We start from the raw sequence: 22,921 nt of genomic DNA on the forward strand, positions 1-22,921 counted from the left end.
ATGAGGAATTCTTGACTCAGCCTTAACTATCCACCACAAAGCCATTAATCTTGGGTGTGTGTTCACATTCCCATGCAACACATTCATATTTCATCTAAACTAGTGGCTGAATTGAGTGTTGTAGATGGTTTTATGCACAGCTGGTTGAATGTCAACATTCCATGCTATGCAATTCTCATGCCGTTTAATGGGTTTTATGGCTTAAAAGGCCCTTCATTTGTTCACATGGCCTTTACAGATGAGTGCTGCCATACGCACTCACCCTTGTCCACTGAAGTAGTTTCAAAAACCATTAGGGAATATATTACTCAACACTGGCATCAAATGCTGTAATCATCAGGAACCTGACAGGGCCCACGGCTCAACCCAGTGCACTGTGCACCTTGGCTTTCCTTCTTTTCTTCCTACAGGTTATTCCTACATGTTTATCTTTCCATACTCATCTTGCCCAAAGTGAAGGAGATGGACCATGCTGTTAATGTTGCCCTTTCCTTCTTGTTGATAGTACATGTTAGAGACTGGGGGAATAGTAGAAATGGTAGTGATAAGGGAGAAGTGTCTCACTCAGAAAGAGTTAGTAACCTTGCTCAAATGTCACACAATATCTGATGTTAACACAAACCCTGCTCCAAACATTCTGTTATCCATGGTCTAATTATGATGGCCCAATTTTAAATTTCTATATGCATAGTTCTAGGAGCTAAAATTTTTAAAAAATCTGGATTTCACAAAATAGGCAAACATAGAATTACCACTGGAGTTCACATTGAAGTAATATCCTAAGGGGCCTTAAAAGAAACAACGTGAGTAGAATGCTTGGAAAAATACTATTTTATTTTGTGCAGAAAGGTTTGACTCCAAGAAGTCAGGGGAGAGCCTCCAAACCTATTTTATGGACAAAGCATGGCCATAGTTTGTATGCTGTCTACCATACTTTACATACCCATATGGCACCTTCACATAGTTTCACAGCCAAACATTTCCCTCTCCTTTTTTATTTATTCCTCACTTTTTCCTACAGAACTGGGACTCATTCTGGCTTACAAACTAAAATAAATACAATTTAGTAAATAACCTATAAAAGCTTAACATTAAAACAGAATTAAACTATTCAATTTTTTTTAAAAAAAATAGAATTAAAAAAAATTAAAACAAACTTAAAAACAGTACAAATAAAACAATAAAACATTCTCTTACAATGCCTTCCTTTAAAAGAGAGGCTTTCAACCAGTGGTTTGTGGACCACAGGTGGTCCCCAAGAAACAGAAAAGTCGTCCTTGGGTATCTTTCACAAAAAACCTGAGTTGATGCAGCATGACTATTGAGGAAGGGACCCTGGAAGCATAATCTCTCCATACCCACCCTTCTCCTGCTGACCCTCCCTTCCTTCTTCGCCCAAGACAGAGCCCTGGCTCCTGTTAGCACTTGGGTTTAGAGTGATCCTCTCCCACTGGTTCAGCCAACGGGCAATGAGAGCATCCACATGCTTCTTTTCCTTTCCTTGCTTCATCAGCATCTGTCTAGCATTTGATTCTTCCTTCCTTACCTGCTCTTGAGTCCAGTTTGCAATCTCCTTCTGGCAACCCAGCTTCCTGCCACCTGGGCCTGCAGATGGGGATTTGGCAGCAATAGTTTCAAGTCCAGGCAAAGAAGGAAGGATCCCTTCCTACTCCCTCCCTTTGCCCAGTGGAGAGAGGGGTTGATTGATCTCGATGGTCCACAATGCATCCAAATTTTGCCTCAGTGGTCCATGGTCTCTTAAAGGTTGTGAACCACTACTTTAAAACCTTCAATTCTCAAAGACATGTTGGAACATGTCTGTGGCGCAGGCGGGAGAGCAAGCCAGCTGCAATTAACTGCAATGAATCACTCTGACCAGGAGGTCATGAGTTCGAGACTGCTCGGAGCCTATGTTTGTTTGTCTTTGTTCTATGTTAAAAGGCATTGAATGTTTGCCTATATGTGTAATGTGATCTGCCCTGAGTCCCCTTCAGGGTGAGAAGGGCGGAATATAAATGCTGTAAATAAATAAATAAATAAACAAACAAAAAGTGTTTTCATGGCTAATGTAAGAATTGCATGCCTGAGGCCACTGCAGTCTCCCTATAGCAGTGGTTCTTAACCTGTGGGTCCCCAGATGTTTTGGCCTTCATCTCCCAGAAATCCTAACAGCTGGTAAACTTTCTGGGATTTCTGGGAGTTGTAGGGCAAAACACCTTGGGACCCACAGGTTGAGAAATACTGCCCTATAGGAAAGGACGGACCCAAGCAGGTTCTTATGAGGAGACATTGTCTGTCAGACAGCCTGCACATCCTATATTACTGTGGCCAGAACAGATTCTTTTCCAAAACAGGTACAGTTTGTACACTAGCTTTAATTGTGCAGAAAACACTCCTGCCCACCACTAAAATCTTGGCTTCACACCCAAGCAGTGAATCTACGCCATCAGGAGGACTATAACACCACCGAGAAAAAGCAGAATCATTCTACCTGGAGCACCGCTATCTTTTATAGATTGACCTTCAACTGGTTAACTGTGTCCAAGTCATTACTGATGTCAGACACTGGTTTAGAACAGAAGCAGCTTCCTTAGTATGGGATGGAAACTAAGAATTGGTGCCATCATATACTGTTGATACCAAAGTCCATACTCCTAGATAATTTCTCCTTGAAGTTTTAAGTCTTCCAGTTGCTTTCACTGTTTTCCATGTGTATGAAAAACAGCAAAAGAGATATTAAAAATCTGAAATTAACCATTCCACAATTAAAGGAGTCAAGAACATATTTTCTCAAAAATCCTAAATGAACATTATAGCAACAAAGACTTTTCTCGAGGTCAGAAAAGTCAAAGGATTCATGCTGTGAAGAATTCTAAGATGGCAACAGAAATATTAGTGGGGTCTGCCTCTGTCAAATCGGAACAGTTGGAGTATATATAGTCCAACATCTTATTCTAAAAGTGAAAAATCTCCCCTTCTTCTCCCTATTCCTTTCATTTTAAATTTTCTCTTTCCACTTTACTTATTTCATGGTAGGCTTGCCATTCCACCCCCCCCCCCCCCAAAAAAATAATTGGCATGAGACACTTTGAAAGATAATGATAATAATAATAATAATGCACATGCAATCAAAAAATGGTTCTAAACTGTGATCAAAAGTAGGGGGCATTGACGCTTCGTTTCTAAAGTCCTTTATAAATTTTGAAGGTAAAAAGTTTGAAACTTTACAAAACTTCTGAATCTTCATCAATACTTTGTTAATGGCAGTAAGGAAGACAATAAGGAAGACATCACTGCCTGGAAACTTCAGGGGCTCATATTTCCCTCATTTTAAAAGCTATTGTGGTGAAACTTGCTACAATGGTAGAACACATTTACGACTGTTAGCTTACTAAATTTCAGAATGCTTGACTTATCCACAGATTTTTGATGAATTTTCAAAGTTTATATAAAAACATTTTTAATAATCTGTTCCTGGTTTGAAAGTGTTATTTTCCATTTCATTGTGTGATCTTTACTTTGAAAGTCATTGTTATACTCCAGAAACTTTTTTTGTGTGACAGAAACTGTGTTAAATTGGTGGAGAATCAACAAAGCAAAATGTGCTATATAATATATACAGGACAATGTCCCTTGCACAAAGACAAAGTTTTAGCAGTGTAATAAACTTTCACCATGTTTTTATGACATAACCAATTGGAAACTGCCATGTATAATAGGAACAGAAATCATAGTACAGATTTCATAGTACAGAAATCATAGTACAGTTGTCCCATCAAGGGATATCTGGACTGACCCCCTTCTTCCAGGCAGTAAGGCACCATCCAAACTCTCCTGACATCCAATTAATATGCTTCCCCTATTGACAAACAACCACACAACTTAGCATAGATTTATACTATTTCAGATTCTATGATTTTCTATATAGTATAATAATTTGACTGTCTCTCAACGCCACAGCTAGCTGCTCCAGCCCAATGCATTCTGGGAAATGGAGTTTAGTGCTGGCATGTGGCTTTTCCTCATTTCCCATTAAATTACTATAAATGGGGAAAACCCAGAGGCTCCTTTCTCCCTTATTTTTAAAGCTGTTGGGGTGAAACTTGCTACAACAGTAGAACACATTTATCACTCTCTGCCTAGCAAGTTTCATAAGGTTTCCATTTTTTTTTTTTTTGGTGGTGGTGGTGGGGATTTTCAAAGCTTTTTAAAAAATATTTTTAAAAAACTACAAAATTGATCTCTGCCTCCTCTTCCCTCCTCCATCAGCCCTGATTGGCTGAGAGGCATGCCAACAGGTTTAGCTTCACCTCTCAGCAGGGCTTGATCACAGCTACATTTGAAGAATCGTAGGCTGCTTTTGATTCAAATTCTTAATATTGGGCGGGGCAGCAAGCAGGTGGGTCAAAACTCATTTCAAAAGTATTAAACTTCCAAATTAGATTCAAATTTAAAGAAATTCCAAACCAAACATACAACCATAATAATAATAATAATAATAATAAATAAAAAACTATCATGTCCAAACTCATTGTTTAACTGATGAGAAAATATATTGTAGTCTCCTCCTCATGAAGTCATAACCTGAATGTAGTGACAAAATGAAGGGAAGGAGGATGCCTGAAAATTTGACCATTCAGTTATCACAGTGGGAACTCCTCCAATAAAAGAAAAAGATGAATCAAGATTCATGGATGCTTGATAGTGTCTTCATGCTCCTCACAAAGACTGCTGAAATTATATGGAGAATCTACAAAGCTTTCTTTAACTAATTGATGTGTGGTAATAGATTCAGGGAAAGGAAATCAATAACATCATCAGTTTTGAAGACAGTGGGTTGCTTTTAGTCTCCATCTTTGGTTAGGATCCACAAAAGACCTCTGCTATTTCCAATCACAGTGATGTGAACATAAAGTTCAGTATCTGACTGTCAAGTTGGCATTTCTAAAAGTAATTATGTCATAATATCTGAGGTGCTCTTTCTATTTTCTTCAAAGGCCTTGAGAGCAGATGGCTCCAAGAGCATACTAAATTCTGATCTAGAAAATAAGCTTAGTTTTTGAGTGATTGTTGCCTTCAGCTTTGGCTATGTAAAGCTTTCTGTTATACTAGGGGGTGTGTGAAGTTTATCTGTATTAATTTTAAACAGATTTATTGGGTGTTAACCTCTCCCAAATGGTTGCCATATATCCACAGATGAGAATGCTTTTTTATGCTGTACAGTGCATCACTGTCTTCTAGCCAAGGACTTTGCACTAGAAAAAGCAAATAAAAAATCTTTAGAAATAACAGCATTTGGGGAATGGCTTGTAAGAAATCATTAAAATATTACAGTTGTTGTTTTTCGTTTGGAGCACAAGGGAAAACAGACAAAGTTTGCCTCTTAAACAGCTGGCAACTCCCCCTCCCAAAAAAAAAACCCTTCATATTTACACAATAAAATGAAGAGTTATGTTTTTAATTTAGTCTCTTTTTTTGCACTTCTGTTTCAAAATAATAAATGCTTGTGATTCTGCCTGCTGAAGTTATGCATGAAATGATAGCAATAAGTAGAAACAGTTTCCTGAAAGTTGCTTTGTGGAAGCAATGTGCTTCTAAAAGAAGCTTTGGCGTCAAACTCTTGGATTCAAACAGGATGGAATGATTCCCAAACTCCAATCAAGTCTTTCCAACAGATTTATATGTATACTTGTTGAAACAAAATGCTAAACACTGCCACTGTTGGATTGGTTCTATCTTAAGGCCAAACTTCTCTGTTTGACTTGTATATGAGAAATGAGGCTTCCAATCCAAAGGAAAAAATGGATTAGCTGACAAAGGTCTACATATAATTTCATATTTTATATGTTGAGCAACCAGCTGCAGCCAGCTGCAACAAATCACTCTGACCAAGAGGTCATGAGTCCAAGGCCAGCTCGGAGCCCTGTGTTTGTCTTGTCTTTGTTCTATGTTAAGGCGTTGAATGTTTGCCTTATATTTGTAATGTGATCCACCCTGAGTCCCCTTCGGGGTGAGAAGGGCGGAATATAAATACTGTAAATAAATAAATAAATAAATTTCTTATTTCTTATTGTAGGTAACCTTCAGATAAATAAACATACTCAATTTCACCATACTGTACTTCCTTTATCTTGGATTGCCTCCAATATATATCAAGATCTTGCATCAGGATGCATACCTGTATTTTAATGACATCTTCACAGCATATCCTTTGGCACTCCCAATTCATTCTCTTGTTATCCCATTTTTTTAGCCGCTTTTAAAATGTCTCAGTTTCTCTCTCCTCCTCCCAGTTTCCCCTTTCATTTTCAGAAGGCTTCAGTTTCTGAAAATTCAGTTCAAAGTGCTAAAGTAGTTGGCACACAATGAACTCAGCAAGGGGAGAGGAGGGGATGGATGAATTTTTTTCTAGTAAACACAGCCAAATGGAAATGTCATAGCCTGTCCCAGTATGGCTGTTCTCTGTTTTAATAATATTTGCCATCTTGACCACACACTGATGTTGCTTGGCCACAGTTGTCCCAAACTTAAAGTGTGAATTGTTAGAAGGCAAACCTCCTCTGAACCCATCTTATGAGCAGTGCAGTCCCCTGAAACATAACCATTTTGGTAATGTTGGAGATGAACAGGGTCACTGGGAACTCAGATCAAGGCAAAATAGTAGTGACTTGTAGTATGGAGATACTGAAAGTCTTTCCATTTGTCTTTTTTACTCTGTAAAATTGTTTAATAGTTTTAGCCTATCAAAATCATTTTAGCAATCACAATTTTTTAAAAATTGTCAGGTCAATTTTATTGTCTGCAACCCTAGCATTTCTGTTCATTGGTGGAATATGCTGCCTTGAAGCATGGTAAAATCTGTCTCTGGATGTTTTCAAGCATAGGCTATATAGCCATTTGTTGGAAGTGCTTTGATTTTAGGGTATTTTCCTGCACGACAGGGGGTTGCATTGATTGGCCCTTGTGGTCTCTTCCAACTATATGATTCTGTGACTAATGGTTTTTAATCAATGACTGACTGTGAAATAACAAGCCAAACATATATATTTGGGGTTAAACAAGGGCCACTTTATTTGAACTATAATCCTATTTATGTTCTACCTGAATGAAATAAGAGAGATAGTAACCTAATGTGGGTCTGCTTGAAGTTTGATGTCTAATCTATCTATGACCACCTCCTCATCCTCCCATGGGAGAAACACTTGCCCTGCAGTGGTTGAAATCGAGCTAAAATTTGGGGGTTCCCTTCTTGGGAAGAGGAACCCAATGCTCCTTGTCGGCAGGTTTGGTGATCCTGGCAAGCAAGGAGCCGCTATGAATCAGAGTCGCCCCGTCCCCCAATAATCTCACCCGCAGACGTGAAGAAAGAGCACCGAGTTGATGGTTTATTCAGTTCAGCTGAAAAGGATGCCAACCACGATCGTTCGACAGGAAGACATGACATGCAGTACAGAGCGGTAACCTTTATAATACAGAAAACAGGGTGGCGAGAAGTGAAATTTGCACCACACTTCCCTCTCGCAGCTTCACACTGATTGGTCCCTGGGAGAGCAGCCCGAAGCCCCATCCAACCAGAGAGCTCTCTCCGCTTCAGCTTCTCCGCCAATCAGGGATGAGGGGGCGGGCTGAGATGCAAACAATGAATAGCGAAAGGATTATGAATGAGCAATTGAGTCAATATGCAGAAAGGAAATGCTGAGAACCCCAATAAGCCCTCAAGGCGACTTTCAGATTATTTCTGGGGGTGCAAATATACATATTTGTCTGACAGGCTTGCCAGATTCCGGTGAGTCAAAGGCTGAACAGTTGAGCAAGCTTTGATTCTGAATGAGTCCAGTTCATTGATAAGGAATTTGACAGCTGGGATGATCTTGGGCTTTTGATCGTCCCCATTGTAAGTGAACCAAAAGCCAAATAGTCACATCCTCTCTCAAATGGGCTAACTCCAAGATTTGATGAAGAAAGACCAAGTCTATTGTCCATGCAAGATTGGTATTTGGTGATCTCCTGGGGTGAGGAAAATCTCATTTATCCATCATAAAAGGGCCGGCAGAACGTTGAATAAGCGAATATGTTGGATAATAAGGAGGGATTAAGGAAAAGCCTATTAAATATCAAATTACATTATGATTTTACAAATTAAGCACCAAAACATCATGTTTTACAACAGATTTGACAGAAAAGCAGTTCAATACATAGCAATGTTATTTAGTAATTACTGTATTTACGAATTTACCACCAAAACATCACAATATATTGAAAAGATTGACTACAAAAACACTGACTACTAAAAGGCAGTCTGTTTTGGATAATCCAGAATGTTGGATAAGCGAATGTTGGATAAGTGAGACTCTACTGTATGACCAAAAATGGAGGTTGGGGGTTTAGTCCGTGTTTTAAAGGGAAAGAACCTCTCTCCGGCGGTTGGCTTTTCCAGCCGGCTGGAGCGGGGGGAAAGGGCAGAGGAGCTCTTGTGGTTTTAGAAAAAGAGAGTGCTTCATGCCGTAGTCAGGAAAGGGATACATAATAACCACCAATAGAAAAAAAGTTGGTTGGTTACATTGTTAGGGATAGGAGGAGAAATTGAAAGGAGGCAAGAGACATATCATAAGTTGCTGCTGGGACACATACACATTTCATGGCCAGAATGGTTCTAGCATGGTTCCTTCTGATCTGTGGAACTCTCTGCTGCAGGTCAGATTAGATTAAATGCAGATGGCCGGCCTGGTTCACATGGTTAACTCATGCCAGCTGGTTTTTATCTGAGAGTATAACCCAGGGCCCCTCCTCTCAAACCGCCAGATCTTACAAAAGAGAGGAGAATGCCTCAGCCCATTCCCAAAGGTCGGCTCCTTTACAACCGCATAAGCTGCCAGACCTAAAAAGATCATTCCAGAGTGCCATCCTTCAAAAAGGTGCCAAGATGTACACTGAGCTTTGTTATTCTCCCCTAAAACCTGCTACTAACAAAGGGCAAATGTCAATTTAGTCCAGTAGTTCTCAACCTGTGGGCCCCCAGGTGTTTTGGTCTACAACTCCAGAAATCCTAGCTAGTTTACCGGCTGTTGGAATTTCTGGGAGTTTAAGGCCAAAACATCTGGGGACCTACAGGTTGAGAACCACTGATGTAGTCCGTTAACACTACCAGGCTGGCCAACTTTTATCTCAGAATGGTTCCAGATAATCTGAAAGACTGTATCACTCTACATGGACTGGCCCAAGTTTTAAGATCGCTATAGAAGTCATTTCCTTGGTTCCACCACCAATTTTTAGTTGCATCCTTTCAGCTGTATTTTAAATCTATTTTAGACTGCTTAACCATTTTCTTTTTAAAATAAAAAATGGGCTTATTGTTTTTTAACTTTTGTAGAATAAAATGTTAGCTAAACTTGTATTTTCAATTCTGTAAGCTGTTTTGAATCTCATACCAGGAGGTATAAACTGAATAAATGAACAGGTGAATCACAGACATTTCTGCCAATTAGTCTGTCCATACTGAAGGCATATTACATCAGGAGAGTACTACAGTCCCCATTCTTAACCTATGGGCATCCTCCACACTCCTCTAGTAAATTTGTATTTTACTAAATGTCTGTTAGCCTCCCTCAACATTTCTTAGTTATCTTATGTGCATAAAACCCAAACATTTATCAGAAACTTCTCCTTCCATATATGATGTTTTGTCAAAGAAGGAAGAAAGCAAAAGTTACATTATTAGAAAGTGAATGGAACTAGAACTGTCCCAATTTGTCCCAATTTCTCTTTTCTTCTCCAAGTTTCCTCCATTTCTTTGTTTACTTTGGTTGCTACAAAATGAGTTCACTGTCCTAAAGTAGTTTACACTCAGTTAACTCAAAAGAGGGGAAAGGAAAGGAGAACAGGGTGGCACTGGCTCATGCAAAAGCAAACTGCTGCAGTGTGTCCCAGCTTATAAATTCTTCCTCACTAATAACTTTTGCCATCTTGTCCACATTTTGATATGGCATATCCACCATGTGTTTGTTGTCATCACTGAAATGTTGGCAGCTATGTGGGAGGTTTTGTCCGTTTTGCCATATGGCAAATAAAGCATCATTTAGTTTGGGATTGCCCTGTTTGTCCATTCTATTTTTATAGCATTTTTACTCCTTGCCGTATATAGTCTTTAGGTGTATGCCTCCTCCAGCACCTAAATGGGATAATAGTCCCTGGTACCTACCTCTTTCCTAATCTGTACTGTACAAAATTATTTGCACTTTTCTGGCCCACTACTCTTTTTAGGAGCCAAGCCAGGTTTTTATCGAAGTGTGCTTATTGTTTATTGGTATATGTGATTTTATTTGTTTATGATTTGTTTTTATTGCTGAGTTTTATATTGTTTGTTGCCTGGGCTTGGCCCCATGTAAGCCGCCCTGAGTCCCCTCGGGGAGATGGGGCGGGGTATAAAAATATAATAATAATAATAATAATAATAATAATAATAATAATAATAATAATAATAATAATAATAATAATAATAATATATGGTGGGAGATTAATCATTTTTCATTTGATTTTTTTTAAATGGCATTACTGATGGAATACAAATATGGCTGTTGAGTCCATCTAAGCACCCACTGAAAATTCATATTGATTTTTTTATAAAAGGAATGTGGATTAAGACCTGTGGTGGTAAATGGGAATTTCAGCTTTGTTTAGTTTTCATTTTTGTTTTGTTTATTGGTGTTTACCCAATTAAAAATTCTTAACATCTGTTAACATTTCCCAGCTTAAAACCACCCAGGCCTCTGTATAATAACTTTCCATCTGTCTACTTATCTGCAAGGTACTAGAAGTTAATAGATGTGTGCAACCTATGTTGTATTTCTGCCTCTGAATTCTCCATACGTTAGGTTAGGTAGCATTGGAAGGGTTTCTCCTTAGTTTTAGGTATTTAGTTAAATTAACAGTGCACGCCCTTGTCTGCTTTATCTTTGTATAGCTTGTACAAGAAAAAAGAGCTTTAGGTTTCCCAATGCATCCTGTGTGATTTGCAACTCCAATTTTGTTAATGCATTTTAAAGCTGAATATTACTGGCATCAAATTTTAAAGAGCTTTTCTTTAGTTCCAACCACATCCCATATTTCCATTTGTAATTAGCACACATAGGATGAATAGAGATCTCTCTAAAAAGCTACTGATTTCACATTACAGATGTTTCTGAAAATATAACAATCTGCAAGAAAACAAGGAAATGAGAAAAAATGTTTGGAACAATAAATGGGTAGGGGTCATTGCCAGCCACTTCAATGTCTTTTTTTTTTTTTTTTGCTATGAACATGCCAACTGAAGCTGAAAACAAGAGACATAAACAGGTAATTAAAGTTAGAAACAACAATAACTGGAGAAATGACTTTAAAATGACATTTCAAATCTGTTTAGAAAGGGGGGACATGAAAGAAGGGACAACACAATAGCCCTATCTTCTCTGTCATAATTGCTGGTTGCCCTTCACAGATGGATGGCCATTTTTTTTACATAGGACAGTCTGAAATAGATGGTCTTCACACTATTGTGAATGTTAGAAGTATTACTGCTTGTGGATGTGTGAACAGCATGTTTTGAAAAAAAACACAACAACATAGAATTACTCACTGGAAAAGACATTATTGCTGGCAGAACCGGCCCGAGGTAAGTTTAAAAGATACGCGGAATAAAAAATTTCCGCCCCCCCCCCCCCGCGGCGTGGGAGGCGTGGCCATGCAACATGGGAGGCGTGGCCAGACCTGGCCCCGCCTCCGGCGTCGCACAGCCATGCCTGTCGCAGCGCGGGTGGCGCAGGAGGCGGGGCCAGGGCATATGGCGCGGAAGGTGGGGCCAGGTCTGGCCCCACCTCCCACATCACGGACCCTGGCCCAGCCGGCCTGGGCCAGCCAGGCTGCGGCTGGAGTCTCTCCAGGCCGCAGCAAAGGCTTTGCTGCAGCCTAGAAGGCCTCTGCCTCAGCCTGGCTGGCCCAGGCCGGCTGGGTCAGGGTACGTGGCAGAAGAGGCATGCCCTGACCCCACCTCCCACTCTGCGCGCCCTGACCCCACCTCTTGCGCTGCGCGGGAGGTGGGGCAAGGGCGGGAGGCGGGTGAAGGCCTGGAAAGATTCCCACCGCAGCCTGGCTGGGCCAGGCCGGCCAGGCCATGGTGCGCAGTGCGGGAGGCGGGACCAGACCTGGCCCCACCTCCCACGCAGCACTCCCTGGCCCCACCTCCCACGCGGTGCTCCCTGGCCCCGCCTCTTGCGCTGTGCGGGCGGCGGGGCCAGGGTGCGGGAGGCAGGGCCAAGTCTCGATAGCGCCCCCAGAACATGGCCCCCAACGCGGGGGCGTGGTCGCCATCCTGTGTTGGGCTGGGCCTGATTGCTGGTAAAAGAAGAAGTCAGAATGCATTGCAAGGGGATAAACTCAGTCAAGGAAACTACAGCTCATAATCTGGGTCTTTGGTTGCTTTCTTAGTTATAGGGACATCATATATCAAAGCTGACTTGATGTCAAATGGCAACAACCACAACACAAAATTTCAACAATACAAGTGGGTGGTGATTGAACGTTATTATTTTGAAACATTTGCAAGAATACAGATGTGTCATTTTGTTTGTTTGGGAGAATGAAAACACACACACACATTTTTATAGTTGAGGGTTATGCCTTTGATATGGCAATGTGTCTTTGAATAGTTAAAATGAATCACTAGGAAGAAGAAATAGAAAATCAGTAAGTGATCATGCAGAATGTTATAGGAATTTAAGAAGAATGCTCCTGCATCAGACAAAGATTTGTGTAGCATAATAATCATAATCATAGTAAAAAGGTAAAGGTTTTCCTCTAACGTTAAGTCCAGTCGTGACAGACTCTGGGGATTGGTGCTCATCTCCATTTCTAAGCCGAAGAGCTGGCGTTGTCTGTAGACACCTCCAAGGTCATGTGGCCAGCATGACTGCATGGAGTGCCGTTACCTTCCCGCCAGAGCGGTACCTATTTATCTACTCACATTGGCATGTTTTTGAACTGCTAGGTTGGCAGGAGCTGGGGCTAACAGCGTGCGCTCATTGCGCTCCCAGGATTTGAACCTGGGACCTTTCGGTCTGCAAGTTCAGCAGCTCAGCGCTTTAACACACTGCGTCACCACCAGGGGCCCAATCATAATCATAATCATAACAAATCTTATTTGTAGACTGCCCTATCTCCTTGAGGGGACTCAGGGCAGTTGCCAACACACAAGGCAAACAGTCAATACCTACAAAAATGCCAACAAAAACATATTGGCAAATTACATCTAAACAAGACACATCAAACAATATCAAACAATGTAACTGCAAACTTAATACCAAATAAAATATACCAAGAAATCAAATTTAACAACCCTAGCAGATATAATCAAATCATATAAATTTACATGAGAATAAAAAACACTTAAAACAACTGGACCTTTATTAAAAGGTAAGATGAATTCCAGGCTAAGGTCAATTCCAGTATAGAGAAGATTTAATGCATCTAAAAAATGATATATGTTGGGACGCATTAGTCTTCCTTCTCTCCACATGCCAGAGTGTATAGGTGTGTTTTTAGCAACTTTTTAAAGGCAAGGAGAGATGGACCTGTTTTTAGTTCTTGTTCCAGAGGTGAGGTGCAATCACAGAGAAGGTCCCATCTCTCGTTCTCACCAGACATGCTTGAGATGGGTGTGGGACCAAATGCAGGGCCTCCTCCACAGATTACAGTGCTTGGGTTGGTTTGTAAAAAGATGCAGTTATGCAAATAGTCTGGGCCTGAACCATTTAGGGCAGTGGTTCTCAACCTGTAGGTCCCAGGTGTATTGGCTTACAACTCCCAGAAATCCCAGTCAGTTTACCAGCTGTTAGGATTTTAGAGTTGAAGATCAAAACATCTGGGGACCCATAGGTTGAGAACCACTGGTTTAGGACTTTATCGGTAATGACCAGCACTTTGTATGGCATTCTGTTCCTGCAGGAGGACAGCAACAATGCTTAAAACTCCCTAGGTATACTTAATTTGGTATCTAATAGGCATTTTGGCTGAACCTCAAGCTGTTTCTGCTATCCGGATTCCAGGGGGCCCACGGATCCATTTTCGTGCACCTCCCGAAAAGGGTGAGTGCCCAAATGGGCGTTTTCGATCTGCAGCGGGAAAATGTGGCTAAATCTGGCCCACTGGGAGAAATGGAGGGCTTCACAGACTTCCCTTTCCATCATTTTTAGGGTTATAGGGATGAAAATAGCCACACTTGGAGGACATATCTACCACTGCTGGCCAACCACTGACACATGAGGAAGTGAATTGCAGGCATGGAGGTCATGTGGAAGAAAATGAAAGCCAGCACGATGACTGTGCGGCTTTCCTTATCACGTCACCTATTGTTTTGTACAAAAGTGTCATCTGTTGTTTCATGTAAATAATCGGTTCACACAAAATGACAGCACGAAGGAAACGAAGGAAAAATTTTCATGCACACCTCTACTGTCCAGCCATTAGCTAGCACTCACAGGTGGGAAAGGGCTCTCCACCCTTTCCTTCTCTCTCTTACTGTCTCTGCTGCATGCAACCCCTTTTTAAAAAATAATTTTTCCTCCAAGCTTCTTTAAATTTCAGCTTTAAACCCAACCTTATTATCCCTTCGATTGCTCCTGCCCCTGCTTTGTTGCCTAGATAATGGGAAGGGCCCATTATCACATGTTAGTGGTACAACAAATGTGCAAACAAAGAAAACTAGAGATTGGCTATATTGTCAACTAACAGACATGTAGGAAGCATCCCCTTTAACCTCTCCCTCATTCACTTTGGGGGAGAAAGCTGGCCATGGTGTTGGAACTTCCAGACACATGTTGCAAGTCAAACACTTGAAGTGACAGGTATCACTGGAGCAGTTTCTCATTAGATCCCTGAATGATCTTTCAAAGGGTGGTTGTGATCACAGGGCAACATGATCTGGAGACTGAAGTAGCATGCCCATATGTATGGTCCTAGCTGGTAAAGCACATACGCAATGGCATAATATTATTTTTCATGTATGAACCAATTGGACTTCCCCACTGAAGGCTTCTTGCTGAGGAACATGATAGTGGGCAGAATGTCATCTGGACTCCCTAGCAACAGGGTTAGTCTTTCTCTGTCAGAAGCATCTATAGCCATGATTAACAGTATGTCAAAGTCAGGTGCCATCAGTACTGGATCTGACATAATAGCCTGTTTCAATGACTTAAACATTTATTGATACTCTGCTACCCACCTCACTGTCTTAGGCTTCTTGTAACCTATCAGATCTGTTAGAAGAGTCACCTTTTGGCTCTAGCTAAACACACATTTCTGTAGTACCCAGGAAAGCCAAGGAATAATTGAACTTGGTTCTTGGACCACGTAGTCCTTCAGATGTGAATAGCTTCCACTTTCTCTTAAAAAGGAGTGATAGTCCCTTAGCCTATGTTTTAGAGGATTGAAACTCTTAATACTTGTGCTTTGATGCTTTCTGGTCGAGTTCTCAAATAGATACCGACTCACAGGCATGACCATTGATTAAATTGGAAACATGAGCATGTGTGCTTTTCCTGCCCTATATAGTGAACCATAAAATAAAACATGGGGAGAAAAATATGGACCCTGGAGGTTCCTGATATGAAATCCCTATTTAGTTATTTTATCTTCAGTATGCATGTTGAATGAGCTCCAAAAGGAAAACCCAGGTTAAAATAACAGCCCAGTTCTCTCTTTCTACCTAGTACTTAGCTATTGTAAAATTCCTATTATTACTCTTAATTACCTCAGTCAGCGAATACTGACAGTGCTGTTATTTGGCACTGTTAAGCTAGAGGTCATCTTTTTGCCCTGCTGCATGACCCTAGGGATACATAAAATTAATTGCCTTTTTCTAGGAAGTTGCCAAAGATTCAGTGGAGTGGAATATTATTCACCTGAATGTTTATCATTACAAAAACTATGTAAAATAACATAACAACATAATTCCAGAGAAACACAGCATAATTCAAGAGAAACATGCGGCAGTACTTCTTACGCTTCAGATAAGTTCTCCAGATATTTTTACTACTGCTCCCAAAATTCCAGAAAGTGTGGTACCTGGTCAAAAATTCTGGGAGTTGGAGTTCTAAAACCTTAAGGACCATAGTCAGAGTATTAAAAGTCTGATTTCTGATATTCTGTAAAATTCAACTGACAACCAAGATGACTTGATTTTCATCTTTTTCACAATGATCTCCACAGTAATTAAATACAGGGTTTGTGTTGTCTTATCACCTGCTTCTCTCTAGGGAGTTCATCATCATCACATTCAGCTGGAGAAAATGAGGGAAAGCGGGAGAAAGGGTGGAGTTTCATGGGTTTGTCTTTAAATTAAACTGATTATTTTCCTACCCCATCACACCTTCACCTTTCCTTTACTTTCTTTAAGATGTATCCATTTGATTTGCCATCACATGGTAGGAAATACTCCCTTTGTAGGATTTTGAATATATCTTTTTTTAAAAAAAAAAAATCACCCCATCATAGAAAGATGTTTCAGCAAGCCTCTGCATTGGCGATTATAGGAAGTGGACACTTCTATGGAATACTTTCCTTCCCAGGTCCCAGTCAAAATACATTTCTATGGGATGCTTCCCTTTCCATGTCCCCGTGTTAAGACACTTCTATGGGCTGCTTTCCTTCCCAAGTCCTGGTCTTAAGACACTTTCCTTCCTAGGTCCCGGTCTTACGACACTTCTATGGGCTGCTTTCCTTTCCAAGTCCTGGTCTTACGACACTTTCTTTCCTAGGTCCCGGTCTTAAGACACTTCTATGGGCTGCTTTCCTTCCCAAAACCCAGTTTAAGATACTTTCTTTCCCAGGTCCTGGTCTTAAGACATTTCTATGGGATGCTTTCCTTCCTAGGTCCTGGTCTTAAGACATTTCTATGGGTTGCTTTTGTTTAAATTAACACCAATGTTTCCCCAAGCCCTGCACTGGCAATTGTAGGAAGTGGTTTAAAATTGGAAAAATTGGCATCATTGTTTTATTTAAAAGTGGGCAACAGGGATTAACATCACATGGGGAAATTGGCCATTTTGTCCAGCTCTGTGCAGGGAATTGAAAAAGGAGGCAATTGCCAACTTGCTCATAAATCATCAGAAAAAACAACACTTTAGAAATGTCAAGATATCCCTACTCTACATTTGAAGCTTACATCATGTGATGGACACTGTAGATTGTCGTTTCTTAAGTGGCTAGAACAGTAGAATGTAATGCATGTGATGAAGCCAATCACTGGCGGTTTGGATCAGAGCAGAGCTGTGATTGGCTCCATTCATCTGCCATTGTCCACTGGATCCATATTTTCATAAGATCTGTAAAAGCAGTTACATTGATCGATCACCAAGTCACATAGATGTATGTCACCAACAGGGTTCTGCCTTTGTTTCCTCATAAAGAAGAACATTCAGCACTGCAGATTTGGATAAATTAATGCAGATTTTTAAGGGGTAGGATTGAGATTTGTTTAGCTCTTTTGCCAGTCTTTCATTTTGCTGCGCAGCTTCACTTGCGGCAGTGTTGACAGCACTGCTCTTAGCAGACCTTGGCTGATGGTCATTTACCCCTTCCCTCCAAATAAAATTAAATGAAAGTGCTCCATTATAATGCCATATCACTCAGGGGGTTATAATAAGAAACACAATTGTCTTGCAGACTGGCAGCCATTGGTTACTCCAGAATTCCTTCTGTGTCACTTTATTATTCATCAGTGCTGACAAGAATTATTGACAACTTTTTTGACAACCATCAATTGCTTTGATTTTTTTTAACACAAACATAGATATATTTATGAATGTTTTATACAAAATCTTATTGGTGGGATATTATATTTTCTGATTACAACCTAGAATCTCCTAGCTAACATGGCCACTTGCAATGTTGGTCAGGAGATTTTTTTTGCCTTGTCCAAGAAAGGAACTTGTACATACAATGAATCCACATTATCCACTGGAGTTTGATTCAAGCACCCCAACAGATGGCCATCCAGCCTCTGCTGGAAAACCTTCTCTGGAGATTTTTGAGCAAAGGATAGATAGAAACCTGTAAGAGATGCCTTGATTCTATATTTCTGCATGACAGGGATTGGATTGGATTGCTGTTGTGGTTTCTTCCTACTCTTAAGTTCCTATCATTCTAAGCAGCAATATTGGTAACCATTCACAATTTTTCCATCAATTAAAATGTGTGCTCTAACAATGGTTTGAATGCTAAGCAGCAACAGGAGAGATACAGCATCATGTGATATTACCGGCTATCCACACTATCTTCCTGTAATTGCAATCTACCAGTCTCATATGATAAAGTCCTGAAAATCATTTAAAGCACTTTAGGATTTAGAAGTTGAAGAAATTAAGGCATTTAAAAATTAGCCGACTCTGATTCATAGAATCATGGAATCATAGAATTGTAGAGTTGGAAGAGACCACATGGGCCATCCAGTCCAACCCCCTGCAAGAAACAGGAAAATCGCATTCAAAGCACCCCCGACAGATGGCCATCCAGCCTCTGCTTAAAAGCCTCCAAAGAAGGAGCCTCCACCACTGTTCGGGAGAGAGAGTTCCACTGCTGAACAACTCTCACAGTTAGGAAGTTCTTCCTGATGTTCAGGCGGAATCTCCTTCCCTGCAGTTTGAAGCTATTGTTCCGCGTCCTAGTCTGCAGGGCAGCAGCAAACAAGCTTGCTCCCTCCTTCCTATGACTTCCCCTCACATATTTGTACATGTCTCCTCTCAGTCTTTTGCAGGCTAAACATGCTCGGCTCATTAAGCGCTCCTCATAGGGCTTGTTCTCCAGACCCTTGATCATTTTTGTCGCCCTCCTCTGGACGCTTTCCAGCTTGTCAATATCTTCCTTCAATTGTGGTGCCCAGAATTGGACACAGTATTCCAGGTGTGGCTTGACCAAGGCAGAATAGAGGGGTAGCATGACTTCTCTGGATCTAGATGCTATATTCCTATTTATGCAGGCCAAAATCCCATTGGCTTTTTTCGCCACTGCATCACATTGTAGGCTCATATTTAACTTGTTATCCATGAGGACTCCAAGATCTCAGGTCCTTTGGTTCTCTGATGCATAGGCCTACTCTGCTATTCATTTCACATCAATGCAGTGCTTGGCGTGTGACACATTTAAAGTCTATTTCTTGGATTTTTTTCTAAATATTTTTGAGTTGTGATTGGTTGAATCCCTGGATGCCAAATATTTGGATAGGTGTGTGTGTGGATAGATATTGTGTAAACTGGATTCAAAATGCATACGTTAGGGAAAATTGCAGACTTAAATGCAACTCATTATGTGTGATTTCGAAACATATATTCTGAATTGGAAAATGGACACATCAAAATTAGGACTGAATACGTAAAACTGATACAGACCACAAACAGACTGGCCTGCTGTTAGCTTTTCAGGTTGTATGTCTATGTGATTCCAGCCATGAAAGTCTTTGACTACAACTAAACAGACTTATATGTCAATTTCTATAAAACAACTTGCCAAAATGAGGCATGAAAAATAACTACAAAATGTGACCATATCTTCCATTCTTCCCTCAAATTTGTGTGAATTGGGGCTAAATAACCAACCATACATTGAATTCATTTTGAAACATTTGAGCAACTCTTCTTTTCCCAAATGGATATAGACCTATCATGACTTTTCCCCTTTTGGTCTGCCATGCTGGATCTGCATTGCTCTTTCATTTCCCTAATAGATACCCAGAGTTTATAACTCAAAGTGAACTAAGTTTACTTGGGCTGGTGGTTTAACGATAGCTGTAGCAAAAAGTGGAAAGGAAATAAAGAGTTCACTAAAGATAATGAGGGGTCAAGAAGGATCAGGTTAATGGGGAAGAAATGCAAAATAAATTGTATTCATTGCAATTGCTACTGAATATTTGAAATCTTTCTCTCTGTACATTTCTACTGCACACATGCTCATGACATCTTTCAGTTCACTGTGACAAGAATAGGCAATGCAACACACTTAATCCAACTCTTTAGTCACATATACACCGCTGCTGTGGCTTCGCGTGCTGCATTAGGATCAACAGGGGGAAGCCAGATGGTGGGCACTTCCTCCCATGGGATGTGCTAAAGGGTAAGCTGGACGATGTGGGGCATGGGGTGACAATTTCCTCTTGCCCCCCACTGGGCACTGCTGGATTTGCTAAGATCTGTGGCAATCAGGCTGAGCCGTAATGACTGGTCATGAATTAGTGCAGTGTGGGCCATTCCTTGGTCCAAAACAACTTCTTCCAAAACTCAGTTCAACCCTGTCTTATATTTCTGCCTTCTTGTCTTTTTTGGATTATTCTTCCTGAGAGTTTCCTTCTCTATTTTAGACCATACTCAGTGTTGTTTAATGTTGTGCTCTATCTGAGATGTCAGGTGAGCCTGTTCAGCCTGTGATTGTCCCTGCACCTGGCTTGTCAGAGGATTCTGGGTTTGGGCCTGAGATTCTTGTTCCTGTGCAGCCAGAGTTTGTCCCAGCAGATTCTGGGACCAGAGACATAATGGTTTTAAGCAGGCAGCTTGAACCGCATTCCTCCAAGGAGTCAAGGTCAGACCTTCTTTTGCCAGATGAGCATTCTAGTTCAGATTCAGGAAGTGATAACGTTCATGAGCTTGACAGGAAGAAAGTGATAACTCAGCAGAGGAACAAATAATTGTTATTGAAATGAAATAATGAGCAGGCCTCTCACGGGAAGAGACCTCGAGTTTCCTTAAGAAGGGCTGCTTTCTCTGAGAGATTCAGAGGTGGTAACTTTGCTCATCAGAGACAGAGATCTCTGCTTCTTGTGAACTCCATGTTATTTCCTGCAGCATAGTACCTTGATTCTTGGTCCAGTCTTGTCCTTGCTTCTGTGGATTTTGGTGTATCCAGTTGATGTTCCAGTAGTTTTGTAGTTTGGATTTCTGCTCCAGCCAAGACCCTTGCCTTGTGTTCCAGTATTGAACTTGTAACTTGGACTAACTTTGGAGTGTTGTCTCTTGTGTTCCAGTTTGATCACCTGTGTTCCAATGGTGCCTCCTGTATTCCAGTTTGACTCTCTGCCTTGGATTATCCTTGATATCTTGTTTGGACTGATCTTGATACCTTTATTGGGACTTACTTTGAGATCCTGTGTGGACTCTGTTCTTTGAGTGACGTTCATAGACTCTTGCTTTAAGATTCTCAAGTGTTTTGTTCTTAGTGGATTTAAACTTCATTTCATTGACTTTGAACTTTGATTTGCTACTGCTTGTATATAATCTTCAATAAACAGCTTGCTTGCTTGTACTTTGGGGCTCAAGTGTGGTTTTAAGGTGTCCTGCAGCCTAGGGGTGCAACATTTACTCCCTTTAAAGTTTGGACTGTTTTCACCTTGTGCAATTTTTAGACCCAACTTGTCCCTGCTAGCTCTTATGGACAATAGCTGTGATTGTCTGGGCATAAAGGGCTTTAAACAAGACACAAGTCTTTTTCCTTCCCAGATAGACTGTAGCATAGTGATCTGTAGATAGTAAATGATCCAGGTCTGCACAGTCACCCCACTAAGAAGAATACAAAAGTCTTACTGGTTCTTTTGACTCAAATAAATCAAAATCAGCTGATAGAAGCACTGGAACTCCTCCAGTGCTGTAGAGAAAAATTCATGTGGCTTCCCTGGGTTCCACAGAATAGCAGCTAATTGGATGGTCACCATGCTGACCACTCTATTCTGCTTTGGTCTGGCCTCACCTGGAATACTGTGTCCAATTCTGGACACCACAATTCAAGTGTGATATTGACAAGCTGGAACAGATTTAGAGAAGGATGACTAAAATGATCAAATTTCTAGAGACCATGCCCTATTAAAAGCAGCTGAGAAAACTGTTTAGCCTGCAGAAGAGACGGTTGAAAGCAGACCTGATAGCCATGTTGAAATATTTGAAAAGATTTGATAAGGAAGAGGGAACAGGCTTATTTTCTGCTGCCTTGGAGTCTAGGACCTGGAGTAATGAGTTCAAATTACAGGGAAGGAGATTCCACCTGAACATTAAGAAGAATTTCTTGATTGTAAGCTATTCCACAGTGGAACTCTGTCCCTCAGAGTGTGGTGGAGGCCCCTTCTTTGGAGGTTTTTAAGCAGAGGCTGGATAGCCATCTGTCTGGGGTGCTTTGATTATTTTTTTCCTGCATGGCAAGGGGTTGGACTGGATGGCCCATGTGGTCTCGTCAAACTCTACTATTCTATGATATAGCAGTGCTGGGCTAGACAGGCCAATGACCTAATTTATTATAAGGTGGTTTTTCATATTCCATTCCCTTAAATATCTCTTTAAGAAGATACAATGAACTGATACTTGCGAACACTGTCATAGTCCTTGTCACAATTATTTCCCTGGTTTGATTTTTTAATCCATGATTGTGTGTGCACATATACACTAAGAATGTTATAAAATCACAGTAGTGTCTTTAGAAACTTAAATATTACTATCATGTCACTTCTTCATCTTTTAATCTATAGACCTCCTCACATTAAGTTGTGGATTCACCATGAATTGTGATGAGAGCCTGTCAGAGCCCGTTGCGGAGTGTGGTGAACTGGTCACCCATGCCCCGCATTGCCTCATTCCATGGGGGAAGCATCTGCCATCCAGCTTCCCTCTGTTGGTCCCTGTGCAACATGGGAAGCTGCCCGTGTTGTCTCAGCAGCATATGCTGGTTCCTCTCAATTTGCTCCATGGAGCCCCGCCGGAAGATCTACGTCATTGGATGGGAACCAGCAGGATCCATGGATGAAGTTTGGCAAAAGCAGTGCAAGATGGACTATTTTGTCTGTATGATGAGGTAGTGAGCTAAATATATCTAAGGTCTTTATCTCTTGGTTTCCAGACCTTTGATCATCTTGGTCCCCATT

The sequence above is a fragment of the Anolis carolinensis genome, chromosome 1 (genome assembly GCF_035594765.1).
Source record: "Anolis carolinensis isolate JA03-04 chromosome 1, rAnoCar3.1.pri, whole genome shotgun sequence".
In the NCBI taxonomy this organism is placed as follows: domain Eukaryota; kingdom Metazoa; phylum Chordata; class Lepidosauria; order Squamata; family Dactyloidae; genus Anolis; species Anolis carolinensis.